This window comes from Dermacentor albipictus, chromosome 2 (genome assembly GCF_038994185.2).
Source record: "Dermacentor albipictus isolate Rhodes 1998 colony chromosome 2, USDA_Dalb.pri_finalv2, whole genome shotgun sequence".
NCBI classification, from domain to species: Eukaryota; Metazoa; Arthropoda; class Arachnida; order Ixodida; family Ixodidae; genus Dermacentor; species Dermacentor albipictus.
Genome location: NC_091822.1, coordinates 163,323,273 through 163,349,014, shown reverse-complemented (window position 1 = coordinate 163,349,014; position 25,742 = coordinate 163,323,273). Strand labels below are relative to the sequence as shown.

At 52.9% G+C, this 25,742-nt stretch overlaps 1 long non-coding RNA gene across 4 annotated transcripts in view; it reads left to right on the top strand.

Moving 5' to 3' along the window:
• The window catches only part of LOC139056244 (uncharacterized), a 118,739-nt gene that overhangs the window by 22,788 nt on the left and 70,209 nt on the right, over positions 1–25,742 (top strand). For 3 of the 4 annotated variants that reach the window (XR_011512232.1, XR_011512234.1, XR_011512235.1), the window contains 6 exons: positions 3,212–3,332; positions 6,589–6,709; positions 11,860–11,980; positions 15,237–15,357; positions 20,502–20,622; positions 23,879–23,999. This is a non-coding gene — a long non-coding RNA (uncharacterized lncRNA). Of the gene's footprint in view, positions 1–3,211; positions 3,333–6,588; positions 6,710–11,859; positions 11,981–15,236; positions 15,358–20,501; positions 20,623–23,860; positions 24,000–25,742 lie in introns of all 4 variants that reach the window. The other variant, XR_011512233.1, reaches the window with a different exon arrangement.

Sequence of the window (25,742 nt, the reverse complement as noted above, 5' to 3'; positions counted from 1 at the left end):
ACTATGTGTCGGCCTTCCTTAGCGACCGAACACTGTTGGCGACGCGCTCAGCACCCCCCGTAGCGTGACCGCTGGTGTTCCTCAGGGCAGTGTTCTTAGCCCCTTCCTATTCAACCTGGCGCTTGCAAGGCTCCCCGATTTCATCCCGAAGCTGACAGCCTTCGAAGTCCGTGTGGCGATTTACGCCGACGACATCGCTCTCTTCGCTAGCGGACCCACGGAGTACGGCTACCAAGTGCGCCAATCTCTTCAGTCGGCGATCAACGCCGTGGACGAATGCCTCACTAGCGTGGGGCTTCAGCTCTCGGCGTCAAAAACCGAGGCGCTAATGATTCACCCCCGTGTTAGCCGTGCACGCTTCGAAGTGCCCACTCTCTCGCTGCGCGGAAGCCCCCTCCCGTGGCAGAGAAAAGTACGCTACTTGGGCCTCCACATAGACTGCCGACTGAACTTTAATGCGGCCACCACCCAGCTCTGCAGGGACTCAAGGAAAGTTGCAGGCGCCGCACGCTCCCTGCTCGCCCGTGGCCGTGGCTGCACACCGCACCTTGCGCTCCGAGTTTATAACTCGATCGCAACTTCGCGAGCGCTCTACGCGCTCCCGCTCACCAACGCCAGTGCAGCCAACTGGAGGGCCGTTGACGTCGAACACCGCACTGCAGTTCGCCAGATGTACGCGCTTCCCCGCTTCTCGCAAGTGGGGGCAACTCTCGCCGAATCGGGAAACTGGCCGCCCTCACTTCGTGCGAGGAAACAGGCGCTTCACCACATCGAGCGCCTGCAACGGTCGCCACAGGGCCAGTCTCTCGTGTGTCGCCTCCACACCCTCGAGGGCTCGGGCATGGGTCAGCATGCCACCGACTTCAGCACCCGCATTGCGTCTCTGCCGCAACTCCTTCCCTTGCCGCCATCGCCGCACGCTTCCCCGCTGCTTGACGTTAACATCAGCGTCGTCACGAGCAAGCGCCGAACAGCACTGTGTGCCATGCAGCAGGAGACGGCTGCACTGCTTCACGAACACCTACGCGACCGCCTCCTTGTCTACACTGACGGCTCTGTCTTCAGTGATGGTTCCGCTGCTGCCGCGTGCACGGCACCGGACATTTCTGCGTCCCGGCAGTGCCGTCTCCGTTTCCCGGCCTCATCCACAGTCGCCGAACTCGCGGCCATCGACCTTGCGGCTGACCTTCACCAGTACGGTGTTTCGTCTGCTGCGATCCTGAGTGACTCGCGCGCGGCTCTGTGTATGCTGCGGAAAGGATATGCCGGTGTCCCACTTGTGCAGCGCGTGGGATCGAAACTACGCCACGTCGTAAATCAGGGCTGCGACTTGGTTTTGCAGTGGGTCCCCGCGCACATTGGCCTGCCCGGAAACGAAGCAGCCGACGCCCTTGCGAAGCAAGCTCTCGCGGCTCGCCTCCCCCTCGCCACCTCTGTCACTCTCTTCGACGTGGCCAAGACGGCCATACTGCGCACCCTCCGCGCGCATCATTCTGACTCACGTGTTGCTGCGGGGACGCCCCCTCGCCTCCTCCCCCGCGCCGGCCTCTCTCGCTGGGACCGCCCCTTTCTCCTGCGGCTGCGCGTCGGCTGCTACAGCACGGCCGCCCGATTGCACAGACTGCACGGAACAGGCAGCCCCGCGTGTGCGGAATGCGGCGAAGATGAGACACTGGAACACCTTCTGCTGCGTTGCCCATCCTTCGACGTTGAGCGCACCACGCTCTGTGCTTCATATCGCCGAGTGGGACTTCCTTGCAGCTCGGAGGGTCATCTCCTATTTCCCGCAGCCCACGCCTCCATCGCCAAGAGGGCGTTTGCTGCCCTCCTTGACTTTTTTGTCGAGACTCAGCTGAGAGCGCGGCTGTAAGGCCCGCATTGCTTCTTTAACCTTCTTGTCTTTTTTTTTACCGCTCTCTTTCATTCTCTCTCTAATCTTTTTCTCCCCACTCCCCTTACGCTGTGCAATGCTGTTGAGGTGCCCTCCCTTAAGAGACAGTTAGGGCATTGCACTTTTCTCTTCCTTTCATCTTCAAAATCACTACTACTACTACTATTACTACGTCTTGGCTCTATGCCGTAAGGCTGACGATAATATGTCCGAAGTAGATAAAGTGGCACATGTGCTAAAAGGCATCGCCGACGACCCTTTCAGTTTGCTTGTTTTCGGTAACGTCTCGACTATCGACCCCATTATAAATGAATGCCGTCGCCTTGAGCAGGCCAAGAGCCGCCGTATCTCCCACTTGAGCAGGCTAAGAGCCGCCGTATCTCACACCACATTGCGCGGCTACCCAACACTGCTGCTACGTCAACATGTGAGGGTCGACCGCGTCAGACCACTACCTGTGACGATGTCACCCGTATTGTTCGCCGCGAACTTGAGGCCGCCTGTTCGCCAGCCTTCTCCACGACGCCTCCCGATTCGCCCGCAACCACCATTGCGATGATTCAGGCCGTCGTCAGACAGGAATTTGAAAACATGGGTCTGAACACCGTGTGTTGCACGTCTCGACCCAACGTTCCCCAGTTATCTAGCGGCCCTCCTCGTCCCCGGCAGTCCTTTTCTGCCACATCTCGCCGCGACCCGTCCGAATGGCGTACCCCTCATGACAGGCCGATCTGCTTCCAGTGCTGTCGCATCGACCACGTCGCCCGTCACTGCCGCAACCGATGGCTATCACTAGTGTTCCTGTATATGCTCCCGCAGGGAGCGGGAGCATATACAGGAACACTAATAACACTACCAAACTCCAGCGCAAGACGCCCATAGCCCTCTGTCTTACTCAGTCTCTTTTTTCTGTTAACAGTTTCTTTCGCGCTAGAAGCTATGTCACTGAAAAAGTCACTACTAACCTCAAAAATATGTGCTGCTTATCAGTCACTGCCCTTCGAAGTTCTTTTGCTGCTTGTGTGCTGCGTCTGAAGGTAAATTTTATCGTTGAAAAAGTGCGCATGTGTCCTAGAAAAGTGTACACCTCTTATTAGTGGTTATTTTCGTTATTACTGCAATGCTGGGATGCCTCTGTTTCCGCGAACACCAATATTGCTTCAGAAATGAAATTGTCCTTTTTTCGCTATTTCATTATATTCCCTGCTATGCTCACGAACGTTAGATATCTGTAAGGTTGGGATTTGCTTGTGATAATTTGTTGGGGGAGGAGGGGTGAGGTACGGCAGCAGAATGCTAGAACAAATCTTCCTTTTACAGATGACCACCCAGCTCCTCACAAACGACGATATTGTAGTGAGGGTTACTGACGTCGGTGCTGCCCAAGAATTCCTTGCCAACGCCGAGGAATTTAATGCTGTTCCTGTTGGTGGACAAGTGGGTAAGATATTTCCCTTATGTCAAAATTATTATGCTGTATTACAATGTGCTTGTGCAACAGAATAAGCGATACACAAAATTAGAAATGCAGTCACTGATATGGCACTTGTTGCCTTTGTGGGTTGTGGCAAATAAGATGCAAAGACCAGCGTTACTGTAGAAAGCCTAATATCATACAAACCCGATTTAATACAAGGGGTAATATTAAGATAATCGGAGCGAAAATAGAAATTTTCGTCAGCTTATTATGCATCGCACCAATCCTTACAGTGCTTAGATATTTTCTTTCACCAATCTGATACCAATTATATGGACACTCCAGGCACATATCTGCTGTCGTCGTCGCCATTGCCGTGAAACTCCGTATAATTAAGGCAATAAAATCGTCGCCGCGCACCGTATGCTTTGTGTGCGCAAGGGTGAGGGGCTCGCGGCTCAATCTCGCGTATGCAAGGGATAAAGAACCAGCGTTAGAGTAGGGAAACTGTACCTACCGCAGTGGTAGGAAAATAGGCAGCGGCAGCGCATGGAACTTACCTAGGTGGTCGCCAGATGGCGCTGCTTAACAAGAAAGCCCCTCAATCTCCCAAAGTAGCGCCATTCACTTCCCTCCGCTCGGCGCGGCCTCGACGGTGGCGCCGCCGGTGGTGGGCCTCCCGTAGCAGACGACGGCTAACACGCTCGAAGTCCTTCGTGCACTGTTGTTGAAATTCCGTTAACCTTTGGGTAATTAATGCCATCATTTCATGCATAAATATTTTCAAGTTTTCCGCGATCATTGTCTGGATCTGCGCTGCCGTTATCTGCGCGTTTTTTGAGATTTGGGTTGTCGGAGACTGCGCGGAGACGGAGTTTATATCTGCCGCCGCTTTCGCTTTGGCTATTTCTTCAAATTGACGCGGCATTTCCTGCTGTGGTATTGTGCTATTGAAGCGCGCCTCTAACTCTGACACTTGTTTCTCAAGTGATTGTCGTTTGCGTTCTTCTCCTGAGAGCTGTTCTCTTAGTCGCGCATTTTCCTTTTCCAATTTTTGAATGCGTTTATCATTTTCACCAGTATTCTGTTTTGGAGCAGTGGGAGAAACAACCCTCGCCCAGCTCACCTGCTGTTTTTTAGGCAGTGGCGAATTTGACCGCTGTGAAGCCCTGGAGCTGGAGGGGTCCCTCGACGGAGTATTGCTCTTCGTTCTGCTTCCGTGTGGAGATCTGGATCGCGATCGGTGCCGGTAGAAGTCCTCCTCTTCCATGGACTCGAACCAGCGCCCCGGTGCCTTTTTGGTGTTCTGTCCCGACCGCTCCCGCGATCGAGACTGGAGAGTCGTCTTCACGCGCTTGGCGGCAATCAGTTTGTTCGGGCACCGACGCGTCTCGTGCCCCGCCGCCCTTCACATGGCGCACTTCACTTCACATTCGTGTCCTTGCGGGGGTGGATTTTCGAGTCCGCAGCCACGGCATATGTTCTTGGGGTTTGGACAAACGTCCGAGCGGTGTCCCTCTTGCATGCACTCCAGGCACATTTGGATTGTTGGCCTGTACTCCGTGCACCGCATCTCTACTCCCATGTAGTACACGCATTTGGGGCGCGTGCCTCCCGAGAAGGTGAGGAGAGCGGTATTAGAGCTTCCAAGCATTCGGGCCCTTTCGATGGTGACTCCTTGGGTCCTGACGCGCAGGTGTTGCTGGAGATCTGCTGATTCGGTGTGTGCTGGGAATCCGTGCACCACCCCTTTGTAGCTATCATCTGGATCCGCTACGTACACGTTGAAGGGGTGTTGCTTGCCTCGCAGCTCCATGCACGTGACTCGACGAATGACGTCCGCCACTTCCAGTGAAGGCGTGGAGACGATGATGATATTTGTTCCCTCTCGGATTCGCAGTATGAAGTCCTCTCCAGTGATTTTTTGCTGGTTCGGTCCGTTTCCTGTGATTATCGTCCCGGTAGCCCGAATAATCGCTTGCGGTATTTCTGTTCTCAGATATTCCTTGAGCATTAGTCCTTTGTGTGGCTTCAGTATTATCTTGATGTCATTCTTCGGTAATGGTGGCAGAGGCTTCCCCTTCCTCGGGCGCATGTTGCGACGACCGATTTGCCCGTCTCCTTTCGCGCCGCCTGCTGATGGCTGTCCGTTTATGTTGTTCTTGTTGGGAGCCGTTTCCCTGTCGTTGCGCTTGACAGCCTCTCGCTGTCGCCGCGATAGAACTAACTGCCAGCCGTCCATCGCCTGGTTGTGGGCGGCGATCTCTTGGCTTTTGCTAGTCCTCGCTTCGGAAATTACTCTTGTGTCCCCGTTTTCGTCCGCGTTGTTAACCGGATGCGGGGGTGTTATTTGGAGGTCCATGTCCTCTGATGTAGCCATCTCGTACGCTCGGCAGAAGCGATCTGGTTATTAGGTGGTGAGGCGGTCGCTCACGCGCTAAGCCTATCGAGGCCTAACGGGGCTTCCGCCGCTTCGAATTTTCAAAGTCGCGTGGAATGACGAAAACTTCACTCACGGACTTGAACTTGGTCTTGAAACGGAGCGTTTGTCGAGTGGAACCCGATGGGATAGTCGAGTCTGGTGTAGTTGACGACTTTTCGGCTAAAACGTCGATAGTCGGCGTAGCCCATGTGAATGAGCGTGCTCTGCCGGTATCAGTAGTGCCTTCTTTTTCCTATTCTGAAGTTTCATAAAGCACGTAACGCTACAGCGCCAACCTAACACACTTCACAAACCAAGGTCCAGACGCTCAAAACATGTTCTTTCAATGTTTACGATGCTGTCGCTTTCTTGTCAGGGCTTCGACACCACACCGCGACAGAAACATCGTCCCAATCGCTTAGCCAGCGCGCTGTCGCCACTTCGAGCAACATAACAAAGCCAGAGAGCTTTGCGTTGCACTGTCCCACTGCAGGCTATAGCAATGGCGCTTGGACCGAAACCAAAACTACCAAAAAATACTTGTAGACTAGTTCGCCAGTCAATAGTGTTACGTAAGAAGACGCAAATGAAAAGCTATATACAAGTATATTTACAACGTAATATGCCGCACTTGGCCAAGAGGCAACAGCCCGCGCTAGCCTCCAATCGTTGTCGTCGTCTTCTTACTGCTCGCCTCTTCGTCATCGGTAATACTATGCCGTAGCAATAGAATGCCAATCCAAAGCCTGTACTTCCCATCATTCCCATGATGGTTGAACGATCGCAGCGCCAGATTTCCCTCTAGGTATACTAATATGAAACTCTATGCTTTCACCTCACCCTAAAACCTACCGGAAGGATGGTGATAATGGCTACAGTTCAGGCGGGCTTCCACTTTACCACTCAAGTTGGAGGCTGGCATTACCGCATGGACGCCGACAGAGCGGGGAACCTGCACACGGCCGTTTCCACCCACGGCGTAAGTGAATGCATTCTGTTGATACAAATACACTTTTGTTGTTCTCAGAAGCTTCTGCTAACCCTACCAAATTTTACCAGGACATCTGCTAACTTTACCAAATTTTTCGTAAACAGTACGAATTCAGGTTCGTTCTACACTTTTACAAATGTTGCGTCACATATTAGAAAAAATATTCGGTAGATACTTAATTTGAAGATATGCTTGACTTCATATAAATGACGCATGGTGTGAATGCGCTCAAGACGCTCATTGCGTTTCCTTTGGTGCGTTCACGACAGGCGTGATTTAAATCAAGTCAAGCGTGGGCTTTAAGTTAAGATGCATTTCTGAATACGGCGGTTAAGACTTCTCAAGTGTAGGAATGAGAAAATATTTGCTGTTTGTAGACCTCATAACGTCATAAACGCTCGCATTGAACACATGAACGTACTCATAAGTGCACGCATTAGGCGTCAGTCAGCCAAAACTGTGGAGTCGCCGTGGCGGTGGGGAAGCGGGCTCATATGACAACCTGAAAGCCCAAATTCGATTCCCACCCAGACCGAAATGTACAAAACTTTATTTTCAAGCCAACAAATTTACTATGTTTACAGGAACCTCTCTGAGAAATCTGACGTCAATCCGAGCATTTCTGACGTGTTTTAAATTTCTTGACTAACATTTGCCAATTTAACAGTATCTATCTATCTAGCCACCTGCGTCTAGGTGACCCCAGGGTCATTTCGTTAAATTGGTATGTACCAAAATTGTCATACTAAGACAGTAGTTCATGACGAACAGAAATGATTGGTCTTGACATGAATATCAGACGTGTGTATCATGTAGGCCATTAAACAGCCACCTACGTCTTGATGATCTCACCGTCGTATCATTAGCTTGGTAGGTACCAAAATTGACATACTATTACGATATCATCGAGCGATGTTCAAGAGACGAGCCGCCGCGAGAACGACGAAGTTGGTCGGTGCCCTTGGCACGAGCGAGTGTCAGCCTGGCTCCTGTGTAAATAGCGTGTAATTTCGCCTGTGTTTTTCCACACGTAACATTCTGGTGGAGGTCAGCGATCCCCGCGCTCACCACGGAACTCCAAAGTGGTCGGCACACCGAGCCATGCCGCCCGGTGACGAGACCGCCTGTCCGACTGCTCCAATCGTCACGGTTGCCCCACATCGTGACCCAGGTGTGTTCTCTGGCCTGGAGGGACAGGATGTCGACGACTGGATCAGGTTCTATGAACACGCCAGTGCTAATAACAGGTGGGACCCAACGATTATGCTCGCCAATGTCATCTTTTATCTCAGCGGCACCTCACGCGTGTGGCACCAAACGCATGATGACGAAATAACCAGTTGGGACGGCTTCAAAGAAAAGCTACGGGAACTGTTCGGCGACCCCATTGGGTGTAAGGCTGCCGCGAGAAAGGCTCTTGCGTCTCGTGTTCGGTCAGCTACAGAGCCATACGTTTCCTACATCCTCGACGTCTTGGCTGACGGCGTTACTCATCAAGTGCTCAGGAACACCGACGCAGCTCAACTTCCCTCACTTGTCGAGGTTTTAAACTCCGTCTGGCGCAGCGGCATCATCCCCGCCAACTGGAAAGAGGCGATCGTCGTTCCCATTTTGAAGCGCGGCAAACCAGCCTCGAACATCAGCTCCTATCGCCCAGTATCGCTGACCTCGGTACCCGGCAAAACGATGGAGTCGATGGCTTTGAACCGCCTCGAATGGATCGCCCTTGACGCTCTTGCCCCGGAACAAAGTGGCTTCCGCCGACTCCGCTCGACAGCTGATTCCATCGCGGACGTTGTCGCCACTCTCGAGCACGCTGCAAGCCGCCACGAAGCCTGGTGCAGCTCGATGTCGAACGCGCGTTTGACGGCCTTCCGCGCGACACCATCATCCAAGCTGCGCATCACCGGCCGCCTACTGGACTATGTGTCGGCCTTCCTTAGCGACCGAACACTGTTGGCGACGCGCTCAGCACCCCCCGTAGCGTGACCGCTGGTGTTCCTCAGGGCAGTGTTCTTAGCCCCTTCCTATTCAACCTGGCGCTTGCAAGGCTCCCCGATTTCATCCCGAAGCTGACAGCCTTCGAAGTCCGTGTGGCGATTTACGCCGACGACATCGCTCTCTTCGCTAGCGGACCCACGGAGTACGGCTACCAAGTGCGCCAATCTCTTCAGTCGGCGATCAACGCCGTGGACGAATGCCTCACTAACGTGGGGCTTCAGCTCTCGGCGTCAAAAACCGAGGCGCTAATGATTCACCCCCGTGTTAGCCGTGCACGCTTCGAAGTGCCCACTCTCTCGCTGCGCGGAAGCCCCCTCCCGTGGCAGAGAAAAGTACGCTACTTGGGCCTCCACATAGACTGCCGACTGAACTTTAATGCGGCCACCACCCAGCTCTGCAGGGACTCAAGGAAAGTTGCAGGCGCCGCACGCTCCCTGCTCGCCCGTGGCCGTGGCTGCACACCGCACCTTGCGCTCCGAGTTTATAACTCGATCGCAACTTCGCGAGCGCTCTACGCGCTCCCGCTCACCAACGCCAGTGCAGCCAACTGGAGGGCCGTTGACGTCGAACACCGCACTGCAGTTCGCCAGATGTACGCGCTTCCCCGCTTCTCGCAAGTGGGGGCAACTCTCGCCGAATCGGGAAACTGGCCGCCCTCACTTCGTGCGAGGAAACAGGCGCTTCACCACATCGAGCGCCTGCAACGGTCGCCACAGGGCCAGTCTCTCGTGTGTCGCCTCCACACCCTCGAGGGCTCGGGCATGGGTCAGCATGCCACCGACTTCAGCACCCGCATTGCGTCTCTGCCGCAACTCCTTCCCTTGCCGCCATCGCCGCACGCTTCCCCGCTGCTTGACGTTAACATCAGCGTCCCGGGCGTCACGAGCAAGCGCCGAACAGCACTGTGTGCCATGCAGCAGGAGACGGCTGCACTGCTTCACGAACACCTACGCGACCGCCTCCTTGTCTACACTGACGGCTCTGTCTTCAGTGATGGTTCCGCTGCTGCCGCGTGCACGGCACCGGACATTTCTGCGTCCCGGCAGTGCCGTCTCCGTTTCCCGGCCTCATCCACAGTCGCCGAACTCGCGGCCATCGACCTTGCGGCTGACCTTCACCAGTACGGTGTTTCGTCTGCTGCGATCCTGAGTGACTCGCGCGCGGCTCTGTGTATGCTGCGGAAAGGATATGCCGGTGTCCCACTTGTGCAGCGCGTGGGATCGAAACTACGCCACGTCGTAAATCAGGGCTGCGACTTGGTTTTGCAGTGGGTCCCCGCGCACATTGGCCTGCCCGGAAACGAAGCAGCCGACGCCCTTGCGAAGCAAGCTCTCGCGGCTCGCCTCCCCCTCGCCACCTCTGTCACTCTCTTCGACGTGGCCAAGACGGCCATACTGCGCACCCTCCGCGCGCATCATTCTGACTCACGTGTTGCTGCGGGGACGCCCCCTCGCCTCCTCCCCCGCGCCGGCCTCTCTCGCTGGGACCGCCCCTTTCTCCTGCGGCTGCGCGTCGGCTGCTACAGCACGGCCGCCCGATTGCACAGACTGCACGGAACAGGCAGCCCCGCGTGTGCGGAATGCGGCGAAGATGAGACACTGGAACACCTTCTGCTGCGTTGCCCATCCTTCGACGTTGAGCGCACCACGCTCTGTGCTTCATATCGCCGAGTGGGACTTCCTTGCAGCTCGGAGGGTCATCTCCTATTTCCCGCAGCCCACGCCTCCATCGCCAAGAGGGCGTTTGCTGCCCTCCTTGACTTTTGTGTCGAGACTCAGCTGAGAGCGCGGCTGTAAGGCCCGCATTGCTTCTTTAACCTTCTTGTCTTTTTTTTTACCGCTCTCTTTCATTCTCTCTCTAATCTTTTTCTCCCCACTCCCCTTACGCTGTGCAATGCTGTTGAGGTGCCCTCCCTTAAGAGACAGTTAGGGCATTGCACTTTTCTCTTCCTTTCATCTTCAAAATCACTACTACTACTACTATTACTACGTCTTGGCTCTATGCCGTAAAGCTGACGATAATATGTCCGAAGTAGATAAAGTGGCACATGTGCTAAAAGGCATCGCCGACGACCCTTTCAGTTTGCTTGTTTTCGGTAACGTCTCGACTATCGACCCCATTATAAATGAATGCCGTCGCCTTGAGCAGGCCAAGAGCCGCCGTATCTCCCACTTGAGCAGGCTAAGAGCCGCCGTATCTCACACCACATTGCGCGGCTACCCAACACTGCTGCTACGTCAACATGTGAGGGTCGACCGCGTCAGACCACTACCTGTGACGATGTCACCCGTATTGTTCGCCGCGAACTTGAGGCCGCCTGTTCGCCAGCCTTCTCCACGACGCCTCCCGATTCGCCCGCAACCACCATTGCGATGATTCAGGCCGTCGTCAGACAGGAATTTGAAAACATGGGTCTGAACACCGTGTGTTGCACGTCTCGACCCAACGTTCCCCAGTTATCTAGCGGCCCTCCTCGTCCCCGGCAGTCCTTTTCTGCCACATCTCGCCGCGACCCGTCCGAATGGCGTACCCCTCATGACAGGCCGATCTGCTTCCAGTGCTGTCGCATCGACCACGTCGCCCGTCACTGCCGCAACCGATGGCTATCACTAGTGTTCCTGTATATGCTCCCGCAGGGAGCGGGAGCATATACAGGAACACTAATAACACTACCAAACTCCAGCGCAAGACGCCCATAGCCCTCTGTCTTACTCAGTCTCTTTTTTCTGTTAACAGTTTCTTTCGCGCTAGAAGCTATGTCACTGAAAAAGTCACTACTAACCTCAAAAATATGTGCTGCTTATCAGTCACTGCCCTTCGAAGTTCTTTTGCTGCTTGTGTGCTGCGTCTGAAGGTAAATTTTATCGTTGAAAAAGTGCGCATGTGTCCTAGAAAAGTGTACACCTCTTATTAGTGGTTATTTTCGTTATTACTGCAATGCTGGGATGCCTCTGTTTCCGCGAACACCAATATTGCTTCAGAAATGAAATTGTCCTTTTTTCGCTATTTCATTATATTCCCTGCTATGCTCACGAACGTTAGATATCTGTAAGGTTGGGATTTGCTTGTGATAATTTGTTGGGGGAGGAGGGGTGAGGTACGGCAGCAGAATGCTAGAACAAATCTTCCTTTTACAGATGACCACCCAGCTCCTCACAAACGACGATATTGTAGTGAGGGTTACTGACGTCGGTGCTGCCCAAGAATTCCTTGCCAACGCCGAGGAATTTAATGCTGTTCCTGTTGGTGGACAAGTGGGTAAGATATTTCCCTTATGTCAAAATTATTATGCTGTATTACAATGTGCTTGTGCAACAGAATAAGCGATACACAAAATTAGAAATGCAGTCACTGATATGGCACTTGTTGCCTTTGTGGGTTGTGGCAAATAAGATGCAAAGACCAGCGTTACTGTAGAAAGCCTAATATCATACAAACCCGATTTAATACAAGGGGTAATATTAAGATAATCGGAGCGAAAATAGAAATTTTCGTCAGCTTATTATGCATCGCACCAATCCTTACAGTGCTTAGATATTTTCTTTCACCAATCTGATACCAATTATATGGACACTCCAGGCACATATCTGCTGTCGTCGTCGCCATTGCCGTGAAACTCCGTATAATTAAGGCAATAAAATCGTCGCCGCGCACCGTATGCTTTGTGTGCGCAAGGGTGAGGGGCTCGCGGCTCAATCTCGCGTATGCAAGGGATAAAGAACCAGCGTTAGAGTAGGGAAACTGTACCTACCGCAGTGGTAGGAAAATAGGCAGCGGCAGCGCATGGAACTTACCTAGGTGGTCGCCAGATGGCGCTGCTTAACAAGAAAGCCCCTCAATCTCCCAAAGTAGCGCCATTCACTTCCCTCCGCTCGGCGCGGCCTCGACGGTGGCGCCGCCGGTGGTGGGCCTCCCGTAGCAGACGACGGCTAACACGCTCGAAGTCCTTCGTGCACTGTTGTTGAAATTCCGTTAACCTTTGGGTAATTAATGCCATCATTTCATGCATAAATATTTTCAAGTTTTCCGCGATCATTGTCTGGATCTGCGCTGCCGTTATCTGCGCGTTTTTTGAGATTTGGGTTGTCGGAGACTGCGCGGAGACGGAGTTTATATCTGCCGCCGCTTTCGCTTTGGCTATTTCTTCAAATTGACGCGGCATTTCCTGCTGTGGTATTGTGCTATTGAAGCGCGCCTCTAACTCTGACACTTGTTTCTCAAGTGATTGTCGTTTGCGTTCTTCTCCTGAGAGCTGTTCTCTTAGTCGCGCATTTTCCTTTTCCAATTTTTGAATGCGTTTATCATTTTCACCAGTATTCTGTTTTGGAGCAGTGGGAGAAACAACCCTCGCCCAGCTCACCTGCTGTTTTTTAGGCAGTGGCGAATTTGACCGCTGTGAAGCCCTGGAGCTGGAGGGGTCCCTCGACGGAGTATTGCTCTTCGTTCTGCTTCCGTGTGGAGATCTGGATCGCGATCGGTGCCGGTAGAAGTCCTCCTCTTCCATGGACTCGAACCAGCGCCCCGGTGCCTTTTTGGTGTTCTGTCCCGACCGCTCCCGCGATCGAGACTGGAGAGTCGTCTTCACGCGCTTGGCGGCAATCAGTTTGTTCGGGCACCGACGCGTCTCGTGCCCCGCCGCCCTTCACATGGCGCACTTCACTTCACATTCGTGTCCTTGCGGGGGTGGATTTTCGAGTCCGCAGCCACGGCATATGTTCTTGGGGTTTGGACAAACGTCCGAGCGGTGTCCCTCTTGCATGCACTCCAGGCACATTTGGATTGTTGGCCTGTACTCCGTGCACCGCATCTCTACTCCCATGTAGTACACGCATTTGGGGCGCGTGCCTCCCGAGAAGGTGAGGAGAGCGGTATTAGAGCTTCCAAGCATTCGGGCCCTTTCGATGGTGACTCCTTGGGTCCTGACGCGCAGGTGTTGCTGGAGATCTGCTGATTCGGTGTGTGCTGGGAATCCGTGCACCACCCCTTTGTAGCTATCATCTGGATCCGCTACGTACACGTTGAAGGGGTGTTGCTTGCCTCGCAGCTCCATGCACGTGACTCGACGAATGACGTCCGCCACTTCCAGTGAAGGCGTGGAGACGATGATGATATTTGTTCCCTCTCGGATTCGCAGTATGAAGTCCTCTCCAGTGATTTTTTGCTGGTTCGGTCCGTTTCCTGTGATTATCGTCCCGGTAGCCCGAATAATCGCTTGCGGTATTTCTGTTCTCAGATATTCCTTGAGCATTAGTCCTTTGTGTGGCTTCAGTATTATCTTGATGTCATTCTTCGGTAATGGTGGCAGAGGCTTCCCCTTCCTCGGGCGCATGTTGCGACGACCGATTTGCCCGTCTCCTTTCGCGCCGCCTGCTGATGGCTGTCCGTTTATGTTGTTCTTGTTGGGAGCCGTTTCCCTGTCGTTGCGCTTGACAGCCTCTCGCTGTCGCCGCGATAGAACTAACTGCCAGCCGTCCATCGCCTGGTTGTGGGCGGCGATCTCTTGGCTTTTGCTAGTCCTCGCTTCGGAAATTACTCTTGTGTCCCCGTTTTCGTCCGCGTTGTTAACCGGATGCGGGGGTGTTATTTGGAGGTCCATGTCCTCTGATGTAGCCATCTCGTACGCTCGGCAGAAGCGATCTGGTTATTAGGTGGTGAGGCGGTCGCTCACGCGCTAAGCCTATCGAGGCCTAACGGGGCTTCCGCCGCTTCGAATTTTCAAAGTCGCGTGGAATGACGAAAACTTCACTCACGGACTTGAACTTGGTCTTGAAACGGAGCGTTTGTCGAGTGGAACCCGATGGGATAGTCGAGTCTGGTGTAGTTGACGACTTTTCGGCTAAAACGTCGATAGTCGGCGTAGCCCATGTGAATGAGCGTGCTCTGCCGGTATCAGTAGTGCCTTCTTTTTCCTATTCTGAAGTTTCATAAAGCACGTAACGCTACAGCGCCAACCTAACACACTTCACAAACCAAGGTCCAGACGCTCAAAACATGTTCTTTCAATGTTTACGATGCTGTCGCTTTCTTGTCAGGGCTTCGACACCACACCGCGACAGAAACATCGTCCCAATCGCTTAGCCAGCGCGCTGTCGCCACTTCGAGCAACATAACAAAGCCAGAGAGCTTTGCGTTGCACTGTCCCACTGCAGGCTATAGCAATGGCGCTTGGACCGAAACCAAAACTACCAAAAAATACTTGTAGACTAGTTCGCCAGTCAATAGTGTTACGTAAGAAGACGCAAATGAAAAGCTATATACAAGTATATTTACAACGTAATATGCCGCACTTGGCCAAGAGGCAACAGCCCGCGCTAGCCTCCAATCGTTGTCGTCGTCTTCTTACTGCTCGCCTCTTCGTCATCGGTAATACTATGCCGTAGCAATAGAATGCCAATCCAAAGCCTGTACTTCCCATCATTCCCATGATGGTTGAACGATCGCAGCGCCAGATTTCCCTCTAGGTATACTAATATGAAACTCTATGCTTTCACCTCACCCTAAAACCTACCGGAAGGATGGTGATAATGGCTACAGTTCAGGCGGGCTTCCACTTTACCACTCAAGTTGGAGGCTGGCATTACCGCATGGACGCCGACAGAGCGGGGAACCTGCACACGGCCGTTTCCACCCACGGCGTAAGTGAATGCATTCTGTTGATACAAATACACTTTTGTTGTTCTCAGAAGCTTCTGCTAACCCTACCAAATTTTACCAGGACATCTGCTAACTTTACCAAATTTTTCGTAAACAGTACGAATTCAGGTTCGTTCTACACTTTTACAAATGTTGCGTCACATATTAGAAAAAATATTCGGTAGATACTTAATTTGAAGATATGCTTGACTTCATATAAATGACGCATGGTGTGAATGCGTTCAAGACGCTCATTGCGTTTCCTTTGGTGCGTTCACGACAGGCGTGATTTAAATCAAGTCAAGCGTGGGCTTTAAGTTAAGATGCATTTCTGAATACGGCGGTTAAGACTTCTCAAGTGTAGGAATGAGAAAATATTTGCTGTTTGTAGACCTCATAACGTCATAAACGCTCGCATTGAACACATGAACGTACTCATAAGTGCACGCATTAGGCGTCAGTCAGCCAAAACTGTGGAGTCGCCGTGGCGGTGGGGAAGCGGGCTCATATGACAACCTGAAAGCCCAAATTCGATTCCCACCCAGACCGAAATGTACAAAACTTTATTTTCAAGCCAACAAATTTACTATGTTTACAGGAACCTCTCTGAGAAATCTGACGTCAATCCGAGCATTTCTGACGTGTTTTAAATTTCTTGACTAACATTTGCCAATTTAACAGTATCTATCTATCTAGCCACCTGCGTCTAGGTGCCCCCAGGGTCATTTCGTTAAATTGGTATGTACCAAAATTGTCATACTAAGACAGTAGTTCATGACGAACAGAAATGATTGGTCTTGACATGAATATCAGACGTGTGTATCATGTAGGCCATTAAACAGCCACCTACGTCTTGATGATCTCACCGTCGTATCATTAGCTTGGTAGGTACCAAAATTGACATACTATTACGATATCATCGAGCGATGTTCAAGAGACGAGCCGCCGCGAGAACGACGAAGTTGGTCGGTGCCCTTGGCACGAGCGAGTGTCAGCCTGGCTCCTGTGTAAATAGCGTGTAATTTCGCCTGTGTTTTTCCACACGTAACATTCTGGTGGAGGTCAGCGATCCCCGCGCTCACCACGGAACTCCAAAGTGGTCGGCACACCGAGCCATGCCGCCCGGTGACGAGACCGCCTGTCCGACTGCTCCAATCGTCACGGTTGCCCCACATCGTGACCCAGGTGTGTTCTCTGGCCTGGAGGGACAGGATGTCGACGACTGGATCAGGTTCTATGAACACGCCAGTGCTAATAACAGGTGGGACCCAACGATTATGCTCGCCAATGTCATCTTTTATCTCAGCGGCACCTCACGCGTGTGGCACCAAACGCATGATGACGAAATAACCAGTTGGGACGGCTTCAAAGAAAAGCTACGGGAACTGTTCGGCGACCCCATTGGGTGTAAGGCTGCCGCGAGAAAGGCTCTTGCGTCTCGTGTTCGGTCAGCTACAGAGCCATACGTTTCCTACATCCTCGACGTCTTGGCTGACGGCGTTACTCATCAAGTGCTCAGGAACACCGACGCAGCTCAACTTCCCTCACTTGTCGAGGTTTTAAACTCCGTCTGGCGCAGCGGCATCATCCCCGCCAACTGGAAAGAGGCGATCGTCGTTCCCATTTTGAAGCGCGGCAAACCAGCCTCGAACATCAGCTCCTATCGCCCAGTATCGCTGACCTCGGTACCCGGCAAAACGATGGAGTCGATGGCTTTGAACCGCCTCGAATGGATCGCCCTTGACGCTCTTGCCCCGGAACAAAGTGGCTTCCGCCGACTCCGCTCGACAGCTGATTCCATCGCGGACGTTGTCGCCACTCTCGAGCACGCTGCAAGCCGCCACGAAGCCTGGTGCAGCTCGATGTCGAACGCGCGTTTGACGGCCTTCCGCGCGACACCATCATCCAAGCTGCGCATCACCGGCCGCCTACTGGACTATGTGTCGGCCTTCCTTAGCGACCGAACACTGTTGGCGACGCGCTCAGCACCCCCCGTAGCGTGACCGCTGGTGTTCCTCAGGGCAGTGTTCTTAGCCCCTTCCTATTCAACCTGGCGCTTGCAAGGCTCCCCGATTTCATCCCGAAGCTGACAGCCTTCGAAGTCCGTGTGGCGATTTACGCCGACGACATCGCTCTCTTCGCTAGCGGACCCACGGAGTACGGCTACCAAGTGCGCCAATCTCTTCAGTCGGCGATCAACGCCGTGGACGAATGCCTCACTAGCGTGGGGCTTCAGCTCTCGGCGTCAAAAACCGAGGCGCTAATGATTCACCCCCGTGTTAGCCGTGCACGCTTCGAAGTGCCCACTCTCTCGCTGCGCGGAAGCCCCCTCCCGTGGCAGAGAAAAGTACGCTACTTGGGCCTCCACATAGACTGCCGACTGAACTTTAATGCGGCCACCACCCAGCTCTGCAGGGACTCAAGGAAAGTTGCAGGCGCCGCACGCTCCCTGCTCGCCCGTGGCCGTGGCTGCACACCGCACCTTGCGCTCCGAGTTTATAACTCGATCGCAACTTCGCGAGCGCTCTACGCGCTCCCGCTCACCAACGCCAGTGCAGCCAACTGGAGGGCCGTTGACGTCGAACACCGCACTGCAGTTCGCCAGATGTACGCGCTTCCCCGCTTCTCGCAAGTGGGGGCAACTCTCGCCGAATCGGGAAACTGGCCGCCCTCACTTCGTGCGAGGAAACAGGCGCTTCACCACATCGAGCGCCTGCAACGGTCGCCACAGGGCCAGTCTCTCGTGTGTCGCCTCCACACCCTCGAGGGCTCGGGCATGGGTCAGCATGCCACCGACTTCAGCACCCGCATTGCGTCTCTGCCGCAACTCCTTCCCTTGCCGCCATCGCCGCACGCTTCCCCGCTGCTTGACGTTAACATCAGCGTCGTCACGAGCAAGCGCCGAACAGCACTGTGTGCCATGCAGCAGGAGACGGCTGCACTGCTTCACGAACACCTACGCGACCGCCTCCTTGTCTACACTGACGGCTCTGTCTTCAGTGATGGTTCCGCTGCTGCCGCGTGCACGGCACCGGACATTTCTGCGTCCCGGCAGTGCCGTCTCCGTTTCCCGGCCTCATCCACAGTCGCCGAACTCGCGGCCATCGACCTTGCGGCTGACCTTCACCAGTACGGTGTTTCGTCTGCTGCGATCCTGAGTGACTCGCGCGCGGCTCTGTGTATGCTGCGGAAAGGATATGCCGGTGTCCCACTTGTGCAGCGCGTGGGATCGAAACTACGCCACGTCGTAAATCAGGGCTGCGACTTGGTTTTGCAGTGGGTCCCCGCGCACATTGGCCTGCCCGGAAACGAAGCAGCCGACGCCCTTGCGAAGCAAGCTCTCGCGGCTCGCCTCCCCCTCGCCACCTCTGTCACTCTCTTCGACGTGGCCAAGACGGCCATACTGCGCACCCTCCGCGCGCATCATTCTGACTCACGTGTTGCTGCGGGGACGCCCCCTCGCCTCCTCCCCCGCGCCGGCCTCTCTCGCTGGGACCGCCCCTTTCTCCTGCGGCTGCGCGTCGGCTGCTACAGCACGGCCGCCCGATTGCACAGACTGCACGGAACAGGCAGCCCCGCGTGTGCGGAATGCGGCGAAGATGAGACACTGGAACACCTTCTGCTGCGTTGCCCATCCTTCGACGTTGAGCGCACCACGCTCTGTGCTTCATATCGCCGAGTGGGACTTCCTTGCAGCTCGGAGGGTCATCTCCTATTTCCCGCAGCCCACGCCTCCATCGCCAAGAGGGCGTTTGCTGCCCTCCTTGACTTTTGTGTCGAGACTCAGCTGAGAGCGCGGCTGTAAGGCCCGCATTGCTTCTTTAACCTTCTTGTCTTTTTTTTTACCGCTCTCTTTCATTCTCTCTCTAATCTTTTTCTCCCCACTCCCCTTACGCTGTGCAATGCTGTTGAGGTGCCCTCCCTTAAGAGACAGTTAGGGCATTGCACTTTTCTCTTCCTTTCATCTTCAAAATCACTACTACTACTACTATTACTACGTCTTGGCTCTATGCCGTAAAGCTGACGATAATATGTCCGAAGTAGATAAAGTGGCACATGTGCTAAAAGGCATCGCCGACGACCCTTTCAGTTTGCTTGTTTTCGGTAACGTCTCGACTATCGACCCCATTATAAATGAATGCCGTCGCCTTGAGCAGGCCAAGAGCCGCCGTATCTCCCACTTGAGCAGGCTAAGAGCCGCCGTATCTCACACCACATTGCGCGGCTACCCAACACTGCTGCTACGTCAACATGTGAGGGTCGACCGCGTCAGACCACTACCTGTGACGATGTCACCCGTATTGTTCGCCGCGAACTTGAGGCCGCCTGTTCGCCAGCCTTCTCCACGACGCCTCCCGATTCGCCCGCAACCACCATTGCGATGATTCAGGCCGTCGTCAGACAGGAATTTGAAAACATGGGTCTGAACACCGTGTGTTGCACGTCTCGACCCAACGTTCCCCAGTTATCTAGCGGCCCTCCTCGTCCCCGGCAGTCCTTTTCTGCCACATCTCGCCGCGACCCGTCCGAATGGCGTACCCCTCATGACAGGCCGATCTGCTTCCAGTGCTGTCGCATCGACCACGTCGCCCGTCACTGCCGCAACCGATGGCTATCACTAGTGTTCCTGTATATGCTCCCGCAGGGAGCGGGAGCATATACAGGAACACTAATAACACTACCAAACTCCAGCGCAAGACGCCCATAGCCCTCTGTCTTACTCAGTCTCTTTTTTCTGTTAACAGTTTCTTTCGCGCTAGAAGCTATGTCACTGAAAAAGTCACTACTAACCTCAAAAATATGTGCTGCTTATCAGTCACTGCCCTTCGAAGTTCTTTTGCTGCTTGTGTGCTGCGTCTGAAGGTAAATTTTATCGTTGAAAAAGTGCGCATGTGTCCTAGAAAAGTGTACACCTCTTATTAGTGGTTATTTTCGTTATTACTGCAATGCTGGGATGCCTCTGTTTCCGCGAACACCAATATTGCTTCAGAAATGAAATTGTCCTTTTTTCGCTATTTCATTATATTCCCTGCTATGCTCACGAACGTTAGATATCTGTAAGGTTGGGATTTGCTTGTGATAATTTGTTGGGGGAGGAGGGGTGAGGTACGGCAGCAGAATGCTAGAACAAATCTTCCTTTTACAGATGACCACCCAGCTCCTCACAAACGACGATATTGTAGTGAGGGTTACTGACGTCGGTGCTGCCCAAGAATTCCTTGCCAACGCCGAGGAATTTAATGCTGTTCCTGTTGGTGGACAAGTGGGTAAGATATTTCCCTTATGTCAAAATTATTATGCTGTATTACAATGTGCTTGTGCAACAGAATAAGCGATACACAAAATTAGAAATGCAGTCACTGATATGGCACTTGTTGCCTTTGTGGGTTGTGGCAAATAAGATGCAAAGACCAGCGTTACTGTAGAAAGCCTAATATCATACAAACCCGATTTAATACAAGGGGTAATATTAAGATAATCGGAGCGAAAATAGAAATTTTCGTCAGCTTATTATGCATCGCACCAATCCTTACAGTGCTTAGATATTTTCTTTCACCAATCTGATACCAATTATATGGACACTCCAGGCACATATCTGCTGTCGTCGTCGCCATTGCCGTGAAACTCCGTATAATTAAGGCAATAAAATCGTCGCCGCGCACCGTATGCTTTGTGTGCGCAAGGGTGAGGGGCTCGCGGCTCAATCTCGCGTATGCAAGGGATAAAGAACCAGCGTTAGAGTAGGGAAACTGTACCTACCGCAGTGGTAGGAAAATAGGCAGCGGCAGCGCATGGAACTTACCTAGGTGGTCGCCAGATGGCGCTGCTTAACAAGAAAGCCCCTCAATCTCCCAAAGTAGCGCCATTCACTTCCCTCCGCTCGGCGCGGCCTCGACGGTGGCGCCGCCGGTGGTGGGCCTCCCGTAGCAGACGACGGCTAACACGCTCGAAGTCCTTCGTGCACTGTTGTTGAAATTCCGTTAACCTTTGGGTAATTAATGCCATCATTTCATGCATAAATATTTTCAAGTTTTCCGCGATCATTGTCTGGATCTGCGCTGCCGTTATCTGCGCGTTTTTTGAGATTTGGGTTGTCGGAGACTGCGCGGAGACGGAGTTTATATCTGCCGCCGCTTTCGCTTTGGCTATTTCTTCAAATTGACGCGGCATTTCCTGCTGTGGTATTGTGCTATTGAAGCGCGCCTCTAACTCTGACACTTGTTTCTCAAGTGATTGTCGTTTGCGTTCTTCTCCTGAGAGCTGTTCTCTTAGTCGCGCATTTTCCTTTTCCAATTTTTGAATGCGTTTATCATTTTCACCAGTATTCTGTTTTGGAGCAGTGGGAGAAACAACCCTCGCCCAGCTCACCTGCTGTTTTTTAGGCAGTGGCGAATTTGACCGCTGTGAAGCCCTGGAGCTGGAGGGGTCCCTCGACGGAGTATTGCTCTTCGTTCTGCTTCCGTGTGGAGATCTGGATCGCGATCGGTGCCGGTAGAAGTCCTCCTCTTCCATGGACTCGAACCAGCGCCCCGGTGCCTTTTTGGTGTTCTGTCCCGACCGCTCCCGCGATCGAGACTGGAGAGTCGTCTTCACGCGCTTGGCGGCAATCAGTTTGTTCGGGCACCGACGCGTCTCGTGCCCCGCCGCCCTTCACATGGCGCACTTCACTTCACATTCGTGTCCTTGCGGGGGTGGATTTTCGAGTCCGCAGCCACGGCATATGTTCTTGGGGTTTGGACAAACGTCCGAGCGGTGTCCCTCTTGCATGCACTCCAGGCACATTTGGATTGTTGGCCTGTACTCCGTGCACCGCATCTCTACTCCCATGTAGTACACGCATTTGGGGCGCGTGCCTCCCGAGAAGGTGAGGAGAGCGGTATTAGAGCTTCCAAGCATTCGGGCCCTTTCGATGGTGACTCCTTGGGTCCTGACGCGCAGGTGTTGCTGGAGATCTGCTGATTCGGTGTGTGCTGGGAATCCGTGCACCACCCCTTTGTAGCTATCATCTGGATCCGCTACGTACACGTTGAAGGGGTGTTGCTTGCCTCGCAGCTCCATGCACGTGACTCGACGAATGACGTCCGCCACTTCCAGTGAAGGCGTGGAGACGATGATGATATTTGTTCCCTCTCGGATTCGCAGTATGAAGTCCTCTCCAGTGATTTTTTGCTGGTTCGGTCCGTTTCCTGTGATTATCGTCCCGGTAGCCCGAATAATCGCTTGCGGTATTTCTGTTCTCAGATATTCCTTGAGCATTAGTCCTTTGTGTGGCTTCAGTATTATCTTGATGTCATTCTTCGGTAATGGTGGCAGAGGCTTCCCCTTCCTCGGGCGCATGTTGCGACGACCGATTTGCCCGTCTCCTTTCGCGCCGCCTGCTGATGGCTGTCCGTTTATGTTGTTCTTGTTGGGAGCCGTTTCCCTGTCGTTGCGCTTGACAGCCTCTCGCTGTCGCCGCGATAGAACTAACTGCCAGCCGTCCATCGCCTGGTTGTGGGCGGCGATCTCTTGGCTTTTGCTAGTCCTCGCTTCGGAAATTACTCTTGTGTCCCCGTTTTCGTCCGCGTTGTTAACCGGATGCGGGGGTGTTATTTGGAGGTCCATGTCCTCTGATGTAGCCATCTCGTACGCTCGGCAGAAGCGATCTGGTTATTAGGTGGTGAGGCGGTCGCTCACGCGCTAAGCCTATCGAGGCCTAACGGGGCTTCCGCCGCTTCGAATTTTCAAAGTCGCGTGGAATGACGAAAACTTCACTCACGGACTTGAACTTGGTCTTGAAACGGAGCGTTTGTCGAGTGGAACCCGATGGGATAGTCGAGTCTGGTGTAGTTGACGACTTTTCGGCTAAAACGTCGATAGTCGGCGTAGCCCATGTGAATGAGCGTGCTCTGCCGGTATCAGTAGTGCCTTCTTTTTCCTATTCTGAAGTTTCATAAAGCACGTAACGCTACAGCGCCAACCTAACACACTTCACAAACCAAGGTCCAGACGCTCAAAACATGTTCTTTCAATGTTTACGATGCTGTCGCTTTCTTGTCAGGGCTTCGACACCACACCGCGACAGAAACATCGTCCCAATCGCTTAGCCAGCGCGCTGTCGCCACTTCGAGCAACATAACAAAGCCAGAGAGCTTTGCGTTGCACTGTCCCACTGCAGGCTATAGCAATGGCGCTTGGACCGAAACCAAAACTACCAAAAAATACTTGTAGACTAGTTCGCCAGTCAATAGTGTTACGTAAGAAGACGCAAATGAAAAGCTATATACAAGTATATTTACAACGTAATATGCCGCACTTGGCCAAGAGGCAACAGCCCGCGCTAGCCTCCAATCGTTGTCGTCGTCTTCTTACTGCTCGCCTCTTCGTCATCGGTAATACTATGCCGTAGCAATAGAATGCCAATACAAAGCCTGTACTTCCCATCATTCCCATGATGGTTGAACGATCGCAGCGCCAGATTTCCCTCTAGGTATACTAATATGAAACTCTATGCTTTCACCTCAGCCTAAAACCTACCGGAAGGATGGTGATAATGGCTACAGTTCAGGCGGGCTTCCACTTTACCACTCAAGTTGGAGGCTGGCATTACCGCATGGACGCCGACAGAGCGGGGAACCTGCACACGGCCGTTTCCACCCACGGCGTAAGTGAATGCATTCTGTTGATACAAATACACTTTTGTTGTTCTCAGAAGCTTCTGCTAACCCTACCAAATTTTACCAGGACATCTGCTAACTTTACCAAATTTTTCGTAAACAGTACGAATTCAGGTTCGTTCTACACTTTTACAAATGTTGCGTCACATATTAGAAAAAATATTCGGTAGATACTTAATTTGAAGATATGCTTGACTTCATATAAATGACGCATGGTGTGAATGCGCTCAAGACGCTCATTGCGTTTCCTTTGGTGCGTTCACGACAGGCGTGATTTAAATCAAGTCAAGCGTGGGCTTTAAGTTAAGATGCATTTCTGAATACGGCGGTTAAGACTTCTCAAGTGTAGGAATGAGAAAATATTTGCTGTTTGTAGACCTCATAACGTCATAAACGCTCGCATTGAACACATGAACGTACTCATAAGTGCACGCATTAGGCGTCAGTCAGCCAAAACTGTGGAGTCGCCGTGGCGGTGGGGAAGCGGGCTCATATGACAACCTGAAAGCCCAAATTCGATTCCCACCCAGACCGAAATGTACAAAACTTTATTTTCAAGCCAACAAATTTACTATGTTTACAGGAACCTCTCTGAGAAATCTGACGTCAATCCGAGCATTTCTGACGTGTTTTAAATTTCTTGACTAACATTTGCCAATTTAACAGTATCTATCTATCTAGCCACCTGCGTCTAGGTGACCCCAGGGTCATTTCGTTAAATTGGTATGTACCAAAATTGTCATACTAAGACAGTAGTTCATGACGAACAGAAATGATTGGTCTTGACATGAATATCAGACGTGTGTATCATGTAGGCCATTAAACAGCCACCTACGTCTTGATGATCTCACCGTCGTATCATTAGCTTGGTAGGTACCAAAATTGACATACTATTACGATATCATCGAGCGATGTTCAAGAGACGAGCCGCCGCGAGAACGACGAAGTTGGTCGGTGCCCTTGGCACGAGCGAGTGTCAGCCTGGCTCCTGTGTAAATAGCGTGTAATTTCGCCTGTGTTTTTCCACACGTAACATTCTGGTGGAGGTCAGCGATCCCCGCGCTCACCACGGAACTCCAAAGTGGTCGGCACACCGAGCCATGCCGCCCGGTGACGAGACCGCCTGTCCGACTGCTCCAATCGTCACGGTTGCCCCACATCGTGACCCAGGTGTGTTCTCTGGCCTGGAGGGACAGGATGTCGACGACTGGATCAGGTTCTATGAACACGCCAGTGCTAATAACAGGTGGGACCCAACGATTATGCTCGCCAATGTCATCTTTTATCTCAGCGGCACCTCACGCGTGTGGCACCAAACGCATGATGACGAAATAACCAGTTGGGACGGCTTCAAAGAAAAGCTACGGGAACTGTTCGGCGACCCCATTGGGTGTAAGGCTGCCGCGAGAAAGGCTCTTGCGTCTCGTGTTCGGTCAGCTACAGAGCCATACGTTTCCTACATCCTCGACGTCTTGGCTGACGGCGTTACTCATCAAGTGCTCAGGAACACCGACGCAGCTCAACTTCCCTCACTTCTCGAGGTTTTAAACTCCGTCTGGCGCAGCGGCATCATCCCCGCCAACTGGAAAGAGGCGATCGTCGTTCCCATTTTGAAGCGCGGCAAACCAGCCTCGAACATCAGCTCCTATCGCCCAGTATCGCTGACCTCGGTACCCGGCAAAACGATGGAGTCGATGGCTTTGAACCGCCTCGAATGGATCGCCTCCGCC